Source organism: Haliaeetus leucocephalus, unplaced genomic scaffold (genome assembly GCF_000737465.1).
Source record: "Haliaeetus leucocephalus isolate CR32 unplaced genomic scaffold, Haliaeetus_leucocephalus-4.0 Scaffold179, whole genome shotgun sequence".
Classification (NCBI taxonomy): Eukaryota; Metazoa; Chordata; class Aves; order Accipitriformes; family Accipitridae; genus Haliaeetus; species Haliaeetus leucocephalus.
In genome coordinates, this window is record NW_010972615.1 from 1,359,620 (window position 1) to 1,371,281 (window position 11,662).

The window sequence follows — 11,662 nt, forward strand, 5'->3', positions numbered from 1 at the left end:
TAAAAAGGAACATAATTAAATAAAAAGCTGTGGAAATACATAGACTATTGGGGTCTAACTTGAACAATTACCATTACTTTCAGTGAGGTTTCCATCATGCCAAAGGTGATTCTTGTAAAACAAACATTTGCATTATTTTAGAGAGAGAAGAAAATTCTGATTCCACTAGTAGTAGCTCTAATCATGTAGCCAATATAAAAATTTATTATTTTTGAACATCCAAGTATCCTTTTGAGGATGTCACGCAAAGCAGGGAAGCAAGGAAACAAGAACTGATTTTCTCTGACCCTTCTATTAAATGTTTTAGCTTGAAGGAATGTTATCAATGATTTTTCTTCAGCCTTTTAAAATAATATATTTATTTATTCCTCTCTGTGGCTTTAACTGACCTTTAGAGTCTAGAAAGCAAAACTGACTGTATTACTGATTTGTTTTCCTTTTGCTTTGCATTCACAAGTCCCCTATTCCTCTTCCTGCTTAAATAAAACTAGATTCAACTCACCAGACTTCAGGCATCTAATTAAGGTACCTAAGTTCAGAGTATGGTTGGTCCACTTGCCTTCTACCATCAATTAACAGAGATAGGCACTTTCTGAGGGTGATTGCAAATCACTTAAGTATTAAGTGCCCTCTGGAGGTGTCCTGTCTCTGTGTCTTGACAACAGAGGGTACCTAGGGTGACATTGTGCCTAGGCTGTGTGTCTCATTTATGTACATAAAATCAGACATCATTAATCTAGACCTAAGAGGCTTTATAGTTTAATTTGCTATTCCATAGTGTATTGGTTGTTGGCAAGGAATTATTTTCCTTTTTTTTTTTTAAAAAAAGAGAGTGTATGAAATGTGTGTATGTGCTTATATATATAAAATATAACTGAAGGAGATTTGTATGCAGAAATAGAATTGAAAGGGCAGGTGTCCCCCTGAGCCTGTCTCAGCGTAGCAGAATGACTAGAGGGTTTGCTGAGATCCCCTTGACAGGGTAGCCTACTGTCTTCTTCCTCCAATAGCATCTTTTTGCCCTAGAGCATCTTCTCACCTTCAGTCACTTTTATTTTCTTTGCAAAGGATAAAGCACTTGCCAGCTACAAAGACTAATAAGAAACATCAGTTCTCATTTCTCGTTCTCTTCTCTAATACCAAAATTACCAAAAATCCCATGACAGTTGTAGACTGGAGGAACATTTTTTGGGTAGTAGTAGCTTAAACTCCTGCAAGAGTTCATCTGTCATCCTTCACACTATGGTCTTAAATCACTTACCTAGAAAAAGTCAATTTATTGACTAGCCTATGTTCATTTCCATGTAGAGAAAGTATGGATTAGCTAGTCAAGTCCATCTCTCCACTCTCAGTGATATTGGCACAGTTGCTTAAGGGATGTTGCTATTAAGGCATCCCGGCCCTAGGTAGATCACATCCCCTGTGGCCCTGGCTCTGGGAGAACATGCTTGCTCTTGCCGTGAGAAAGAGGGAGAAATGATGTCTAATTGCCTTTCACCTTTGAAGAGGAAGGTTTCATCTAGACCAAGAGGCTAGGGTGCTGTGACTGCCTGGGGTCCTGTCCCTTGGATGTCCACACAGGGGATCTGGCTGGGGCAACCCATGCAGCCTCTGCCTGGGTTACCTCCTGCAGCACCCAAATCATGGGGCGCTGGTACAAACTCCAGATTCACTGATAGCAGTGCAGGCTAGAGTTGTGCCAAGCATCTAAACACAATACCGACTTGGTCTACTAGAGGTAAACAAAGAGAGACATGATGAATGATGCTAGTGTTAGCTAATTCGTTAGCATGGACAGTGTAACTGGTCACTTAAACAGCAACAGCAATGTCCCCATGAACTAAGCAGCCCATTTCTCCTGGAATTTTCATAGGAGAAAAATATAGGTGTTTCTATATGGAAATGCTGGGAGAGCAGTGCAGTACTTTAATGGCAAGAACTCTCCTAGCACCTGTATTACTGGTTTTGGACTTCTTGGCTGTGAGGTGTACATCTTCTGTATAGAAAATATAAAAGTTCTAGAAATAGGTGTCCCTTTCTTGGCTACCTTTTCTGAACCCTTAGAAGTGGCCTCTCCAAAGGTTGAAAACTATTAGCCTAGGTATATGGAAAAATAAGTTCCTTAAAAGTTTGCTTAGACCTCTCAATATATTGTAATATATTATTATTGGGATAAGAACCAAATAGAAATCTAGACAGATTACATTAGATAGCTAAGCACTTGTTAAAAATAATAATTTGCTTTATTTGGTAATGAACAGTTAATAATCACTTCATACTGAACATACAGCTTTCAAATGTGATTATATAGCTTAGATTTTGAAATCATATATTTAGATTTATACTTGGCAATTAGAAGCCTAAATATAGTTCAAATATGATGGCATTTATTTCCTCCATGTCTGTGTCAGTTTGCAAGCTGAGCGCGCTGTATATATCTTACTCCAGCTTGGATTATCATCCTCTGCTTTAACCATAGTGGGTCCAGCATTAGAATTTCAGATAACAAAGCTCTCAAGGGCTGGGCAATTTCATATTCTGAAGTGAAATGAACTGTATAGCTCAGATTCCTTTCCAGCAGTGACATGTGTACACCAGCGTGGGGTTTCTGTATACTCTCAGTGCTGACCTTGCTCTGCTCCTGCTGGAGCGTAATCTTTTCTTAGAGAAGTTTTCAGAAATCCCACCCTCATCTTATTTTACAGTGATGGGGACGTCTTCTTTTGGCACTATTTGAACGTTGTTCAAGTTCTGTAGGAATGGGTAGGAAAGCGTGGAAACATCCTCCAAAGCAATATATTACACTCTGCTACAGTCTGGTAGGGGAACCCTGACATGATACATATCAGGTATATTCACATCTAGACAATTTTTGCAGTGCTGCTTTCATGTCACAGCCCCAGGGACACCACCAGTGCTGACCATCCCTACCCAGCTCCCTGGGGGTCCTCCCACCCTGCCCATGGACCAGGACCCCATTTCAGCCCCCTGGATCCATCAGTCCCTGCCGAAACGATGTCGCAGCAATGCCAGTCTTCAGCTCCCCACACCCCTGCCCTGCCTGGCCGCGGGTCCCATCGATCCAGGTCTATCCATCGGCCGACATCCCAGCCTGTCCCCATCCCGAGGGAGGTGACTCATGGTCTGGATTCTTGGCTGAATGTGGCTATGGTGTCCGGGTCTGCCCCACTCCCTCACTGCAGTACTGTGGGGCTGGGCCATTGCAATCAGGTTGGGATGATATCTGAATTAGCAGCAAGCATTTAACTTTCTGCTGTTGGTGCAGGCTCAGCACCTACATGTGATGCACCTTCTCATGTTTGTTTTCTGTACTTCTCATTTGTTTTTATCAAAATGCTCATCGACCCAGGAAGGTTTAGTGTCTTTCATGATTCACCAGCTTGTTAGGACTTAAGTTGTTTGGAGTAGGCTCTCTTCTGTTTATTATTCTGTTCTTCAGATATTTAGTGCAGCTCACAATGTATTAGCCTATGGTTTTGGAAAAGTTAAACCACCAGCTACACTAGAGTACATCTGATGGACTGGATGAGTGGGCTAAAAAAAATCCCCGGTGTATTTTTGTTACCTTCTTTGGAGTAAGATTAAAATGGAATTTGACCCATAGAGACAATTTTCCTGCATTTGCCGTAGCAATATTATCCTTTTAGTGAATCAATAATGAAAATATATGCTACTCACGCATGAGTTATCTCCATGGAGGCATTTGCCACATGAGTCTTTACATTAAGATGTCTTAGAAATGTAGTCCATATCAATAATTTATTCTTCACCATATGAGCCAGACCATCAGACCATTTTATTCCAACACGCTATTGCATTATCAACATACTCCGCAGCAGTTGTCCTTGTTGACAAGTGAGACTGTTGCCTGGCCTCCTTGTTGTGTCACAGTTTATCATCATAGCATTGCCAAGAAGTATAGCTTGATCCTGGTGAAAATCAGGCCTTCGTTTCAGACAGAAATACTCAGAAGGAATACTTAATGTGTGAAGTTTCTCGATGTCAGACAAATTGAAGGTAGGCGTTAGCATGGGATAAATAAAGGCACATTTGGGATTTTAGAAACTTAAGGAGATTCCCCAATCTGCTTATTCAGCCTGGAGAGATTACCAGTTTATTCCACTGTTTATTATTGTAGCGAGTTCTTCTTTGTGTATTCAGAACATCAGCTAGCAAATTTTACCCAGATCTTTTGTGTGATTCTGTTTGAATAGGAGATAACACCTCAGCATCTTGATATAATTGACTTATTTCAGTGTTCTTTACCTGAAATAGTGAAGAGGTGTGAGGGCGGGGAGCATACAACATGCCATAACCCATGCGTTCTTGAATGTTTTGTAAACCTTTAGCATTACAATGCCTTGTGGTTCAGATTAATGGCTCAGGATGGTCAACCAAATAGGAATGTACTCACATTTTGCAACACTACTAGGTCTGCTTCTCAGGGACCTGTTGATATGTTCTCACTTGATACGTTTCACGAAGTTTTGCATGTTAGGTAGCAGCGTTTCAAAAATTAGGTATGGTTCAATCTCCACTTCTCTCTGTGGTCCCTAGGTAGAAATCCTCCAATCAATTTCTCAACATCAGGAGTTAGGTTTTCTGTAGTTTTCTGAGGAGTGGTGTCGCACAACATACATTATGCCAACTATTAGCGTAAGCCTGAGGCCATCAAAACCACCAGCAGTATGCCTGCTTTAACTCTGTGGTCAGGGTGCTTCTACAGCGCTATGAAGAGCAACTCCACTGGTGTTAGCAGGTATATATGCCTTTTGTTATCAATAGGTATCAAAATAAATAGGTAACGCTATTGATAGGCACTGATGCATGTAGATATTGAAATCAGCACTGAAACCGTTAAGTATGGATGCCTAACAATGCTATTGATATGGGTAAGTGCCAATACCCATTAGTATCTATCCATATCATTACCAATTGATAGGTGTCAAAATTGATAGGCATTGATTGTTTATTGATGGCTATCGATATCAAAAGGTATCAATATTGGTGGGCATTGATGCTTATTGATATCAAAATCAGTATCAAAACTGATAGGTATTAAACACTTACTGATGCTTATCAATCTAGGTAGGTCTTGATGAAAATAGGTAACAATAATGAGAGGTGTAGATGCCTGTCAACAAGTATTGATATTGATAGGTACTGATAGGTGTCTATACCTATTGATAATGCTACCTGTTGACAGATATCAAAATGGATGGGTATTGATACCTATCCATAGTTTACAATATCAGTAGGTATCAACAGGTATCAATGCCTACTGATGCTTATCAATGCCTGCAGGTATCAATATATATCAATGCCTATAAGTATTGATACCTACTGATGTCTATTCATATCAAAAGGTATCAATTCCTATTAAGGCCTATAGATCTTGATACATTTCAGTGCCTATCAATATCTATATGTATTGATATCTACAATACGTATGTAAATCAATGTCTATCTGTAGGCTGCTATCTTATTGATATGGAAAGGTATTGATGCCTCTTAATAGTTACTGATGCCCACCAATGCCTCTTGATGCCTATTGATATTAAAATTGGTACAACAATTGAGAGGTTAATACCTATTGCTAAGTATTAATATCCCTATTGATAGGTATCACTACCTATGGATATTGATAACTCTTGATAGATATCAAAATTGTTAGGTATTGACACCTATCTACATCAAAAATGGTATTAAAACTGGTATATATGTAGGTAGAGGTGCCTAGTGATGCCTATTGATAATTATGTATAGCAGAAGGTATCAGTAGATACCCAAATAGATAGACATAGATGCTTACTGATATTCAAAATATCAATATTGGTGTACATTGATATGTATGCCTTCCATGTCAGTAAGCATTGATGACTATCAAAGTAGTAGTAGCATTGATATCAAAGTATTGATATCAGCCTATCAATATCCATCACTATCAATAGGTATTGTGACTATTGATAGATGTCACTATTGCTATGTGTGATATATTGAGATATTGAAATTGCTAGGTAGAGATGCCTATCACTATTGATAGGTATCAATGCCTACCAATACCAATAGATATCACTGTTGATAGATAATGATAAGCTTCAATAGCTCTCTGTTTCAAATCTTCTTGATTAATATTGGTGTCAAAGGTATTGATCTCAATACTTATTAATGCCTATTAAGATCCAAGTCAATATCCGAAACAATAGGCATAGCTACTCATCAATATCAATAGATATCAAAATTAATAGGTATTGATGCCTATCAATAGGTATGAATATTGAGAGGTATCAATTTGTATCAATATCTCTTGATATCAATGCCTATCAATAGGTATCCAAACTGATGGGTATTGAGGCCTATCAATGCATACTGATCATGGAATCATAGAATCATAGAGTGGTTTGGGTTGGAAGGGGCCTTAAAGATCATCTAGTTCCAACCCCCCTGCCATGGGCAGGGACACCTTCCACTAGAGCAGGTTGCTCAAAGCCCCATCCAACCTGGCCTTGATATAAAAAGGTATCTGTATTGGTAGGTATCAATGCCTATTGACAGAAAAATGTCCCAATGCTTATTGAGAGGTATCAATATTAATTATTATTAGTGACTAGTGATAGGTTTTATTACCCATAGGTGTCAATATTGATAGGTATCAGTGCCTATTGATATAGGTATTGATAAGTATTGATATCTATTGATAGGTTTTGATGCCTATCAGTGTTGAAAGCTATAGACACTGATAAATATCAATGCCTCTTAATGACTATCAAAATTGAAAGGTATTGTTATATATAACTGTAAATTCCTATTGATATCAAGAGTTATCTTTGCTTACTGGTAACAATAGTTTTCATTTGCAAAAGGTATCAATGCTTATTGTTAGGTATCAATACCTACAGCTGTCAGTTTGTATCAATATTGATAGATATTGATGCCTGTCAATATTGGTTGGTGTCAATGCCTGTCAATATTGATAGATAACAATCCCTGTTGATGCCTATCAATATCAATAGATACTCACATATATTGACATTGCTCAGTATTGATATCGAAAGACTTTGATGTCTAAAATAGGTTTTGAAATAGGTTTTGATAGGGATCAGTGCCTACTGATTGTAGGGCATCAATCAGTATAGATACCTATCAATAAGTCTATTAGGCCTATTGGTGCTTAATATTATCAATAGGTATTGATGCCTACTCCTGTCAATAGGCATCGATACCTATCAATAGATATTCATATCTGTAGGTAGTACTAAGTATCAAGTCAATGGGTATCAATGCTATTGATATTGATATGCAGATCAAAAAGGATCAATGCCTATCAATATCTGTATCTGTATCGATAGATATCAACATCTATGGATACTGATTGATACTGATACCTAATGTGAGTTATTAATATCTAGATATCAAAATATATACATATTTATATGTACATATATCTTTATATCTGTAAATATCTCCATACCCTGATATCAATATAGATATCAATACTGATATATAGAGAGATCAATGTATATTTATATTGACATACAGATGTATGTAGATATATACATAAGACAGAGCAGACAGTAATTCCTGTCAACTCTTTTAGTTAGAGTTGACATTGGGGAAAGAAGGCGGCAATTCTTCTTTGCAATAACCAACATATGAGTTGCATAAAAAAGCTGTGTGTGGCCTCCAAGAAAGTATAAAAGATATTACTTTGTATCAGCTTTTGTGGCATTGAATTCCTGATGTTATATCTTGTCCTTCATGTCTGTGGGAAAAATCATAAGCGTTTATGTTTCTGAGAGCTATCTTGGACTGTGGGAAGGAAACACAAAATCAAGGACAAAAGACCAAACTTTTCTTTCTCCTTCCTCAAAAGTATAATACAATGGGGACTCCGTTGTCAAGCGATAAATCACTCTACATGGATATATGTGGACTCAGTCAAGATCTCTTTCATGGTACCTAGGTTATGGAAAATATTTTATTTTTGTAGTGGCAGGACAGCACAAGTATGTTGGCCAAATACTCAAACCTGGGTGATTTCTAATTTTACAAAAGAAATGAATGTCTAAAGAGTACAGAATAGCTTGCACCCTGATATCTCACAGAAATGAAATAGAATTGCAAGCACATGACACTCACAAATATGACCTTAAAAAATAGACCTGAGGGACTTGCTGTTTTGACCTGGGTCTGGGTAGGGGCGGGGAAAAGCGATCTAGATAATTGTGTACATATTAAAGGCCAAATCCTTAGGCCATAAACCAGGCACACACCCAATGATGTCAATGTGTTTGGCTTACAGGGGAAATAAAGCAACATTTTATTACATGCTAAGTGAGAATCTTTGCTTGCCCAGAATGAGGGAAAAGTGCAAACAGGTGCTGGCTCAGCAGGAATGGAAACTCAGGAATAATAGCGGCTTTTTCTTAGGCTCATATGCATCCTGAAAGACTAAATTTCTGTCAGTACCTTAATAAAGAATTATCTACTACTCAATCCACCTCTGTCTGGGTTTGAGGCTATCTGCAGAAGCTTTTGACTGTGCGGCTGCTTAACATCATTTCTCCATCTCTGCTTTTCGCTTGTGCACAAGCTGTTGTGAAAGCAACCCCCCTCAGTCAAGGAAGCTGGGGCCCCGCTCTCCTCCGGCTCGCGGGGGAAGAAAGGAGTCATTATTGACACATGCAAGTGATTTGAGAAGAGGCTGTCTACCCCGATAGAAAAAGACTCAGTTGTCTGGTGAATCAGGAAATGTCAGACTTTCTGAAAGGTTAATGTGAAGTTTTAGAAACACATTAAATCTAATCTTGCAGCGTGAATGCTGATGACTTTATGTCAAGATCCTAGAAATAAGGAAGGGCGAGAAAGAATACTTTAGGTGAAAGTAAGTTTTGACCGGGGAGCCAGGAGAGTGCTTTACTGCAACATATTGTTGAATTCTCCTTCCATATAGAGCTGGCTATCTGCCTGGTACCATATGCTGAAATAGGACAGACCACGAGACCATTTGAACTGAAAGCAACGCTCAGATTTTTTTATACTTACTGAAGTTTAATTAAATGAATGACCTGGTCAACTCTGGAAGTGAACAAAATTAATTTATTTTCAGAGTTATCTACTCTAAATGGGCTGCATAAAACTCCAGTCATTGCAGGGACTGGCAGGGGATTGTATATAATGTTGTTAACATAACCTTTCCACTTCAGTCAGAATCATCTGTGCCTCTTCTGGTTTAGCTGAAGAATCATTAAATACGGAATTCATAAATAAACACACTTTACATGCAACCTTTCCCCCTGCCATTTTACAATCTTATAGGCATTAACAGATGCAGAAGCATAGGACATATGGGAACAAGCAATAGAAGTTTTGTTAGCTGGGTTTAGTTGCATAATTGACACAGTTTCGTGCCACTAGCTTTTTAAGCAATATCTTCTGATGTATCTTCAGGTTTGAATTTTATTTTTAGGTCATTAGTCTTTTGTTTGTGACTTACTTTCATTGCCTTGCCGCTTTGGGGAGATTTGCCTTTGTTAGTCGTTAGCAGGTTTTTACAATGTGGGCACAACTGGTTAATCCTATAATAGAAACCTGCTGTGTGGAGAGTGCTATTTTTACTGTACGTACTGTATCTCGTAGCACAAGGCAGTTTTAGAAGGGGGTACAGCTGCCCTTAAATCTATACATCTCAAGGAGGGCCCTGAATAGCTGCTCCCCGTGTAAGGACGTGTCCTGCGGTTCTATTATCCTAGCTCGGGCTCTGAGTAACACCGATCTTTAGCAAATCAATACCCTTACCTCTCCTTTTTGATTCTATTTTTTCTTCCCTCCCTCGATTCATTGCTCCTGAAAAGAAACAGAACCAGTATCTCCGCTGACCTGTGGCTGTGTGTTAAGCTGGGCCAAACCGGGATGCTGGCAGGAGCATCCGAGGGGAGAGGTAAGGTGTGGGGCAGCGGTCCGTCCTGCTGCCAAGCTGGTGTCTGACAACCTTCAGGTTGAAAGTAGCCACTGTGACTTTGGGGTTTTACCGTTGTCAGAGCAAGCATCCGAGCACCCTGGATGAGTCTGCCTGTTCTCGCTGAGCCCCACGCTGCGCAGCGCGCCCAGCAGGATGGCTGTGCCACAGCCTCCCTCCTCACGGCCCCTAGACGTGTCCTGATTCTCGCTCGTCTCCTTTCGGTAGCTCCTGGCGTAAGGGCTACATCGGAAACATGCTGTGCATGAAATATGGGGGTGGAGGGGAGGAACGCGTGCTCATCAGGTTGCTCGTTTGGTGTAAAATCCGTCCGCGTAGCTCCGCCAAATGCAAGGGGTTCTACCTCGCATTTTCAGAGCCACTGGGGTCTTAGACCCGCCTAGGTGCTGGGGTATTGCTCCTACTGTTCTTCTCCCAACACGATATAATTGCAATCAGATTAAACCAAACACGAGAAAATGTGCTTATGGACTAGATTTATAAATGTCTGGTCTGTTCCCATGTCAGTTTGATCAATGCTAGGCTTTAGTCCATATGTTACTTTTAAGCTTAAAGAGGCAAAAACATACAACAGTGGTCTTAAGCAAGAGCTACATTTGTTAATATATCCTGAAAAATGCACATTTTTTACAGACTGGACATTTATATCAAAGTAAAATCTCTCAGCAGCAAACATCCAAGTATCACTCACCTAAAAAAAAACTTGGCACATCTGTGCGTTTATCAAGTCATAAAAAAATCCTTAAGGGGGCTGTCAAAGTTTCCATGAATCATCCCAACCTGCATGCACCTCAACCTGCACCCTCTGGGAGAAGGCTAAGGCGACTACTGCTGATTTATGGAGGCAGACAGCTTGGAGACTCTGCCAGGGAGTAAGTAAATCGTGGTGGCTGTGTGATAAAAGGGATAAAGCACAGTCATTTTCAAATGCTCATTCATGCACCCCTTCTAGGAAAGATCTGCAGAAACAAGGAGGTTTATATTCATTCCTACTGACCTACACTTCCATTAGAAAATGTTCCAAGGTTCCCAAATATACAAAGATTGAAAACCCGTTCAGCTTTGGCTGGTCCATGGGGATGTGCCCAGACCTTTTCTGAGAGACAGTGCCCCAAGGAAGACCAAAAGGCTCCAATACACAGACACACAAAGAAGTCACTTTATTGGGATTAAAACCTAGAAACCTGGGCAATTTAAATGAACCCAAAATGAGTGGCAAGGGCTGAAACTCGACTACTTTTTCGAAGACTTGTGCCCGATGCTCTCCCGTTGCTGCATCCCTTGATGGCAGGTTACTCCTTCCAGGCTCCATAAGGCAGCAGCTGCCTGAGCTGCAGCAAAAGCTGTGGCCGCCCCAAGGCTGCTTCTGTGCCCCGCCCCCCCCCCCGGCCTGGCTGATTTCATTTGCTCAATTTGGTTGCCTCAATATAGGCACCTAACGTGGTCTGGGACACGGTGGGCAGTCTTGGGTATTGGCGGAGGGCTTGCCTCTCGTGGAGGTGGCTGGAGACGGGCGAGATGCTCTCAAGTGGACCTTCACCACGGTATTTAGGCAGCCGGGCTGACCTCTGGGTCAAAAGGGGTCTTGTCGCCACTCGCTTCCACAGACGAGAGTGTGGGGGCACGGGGAGGGACAGAAAGGGTGGGAGGCCTGAGCTGATG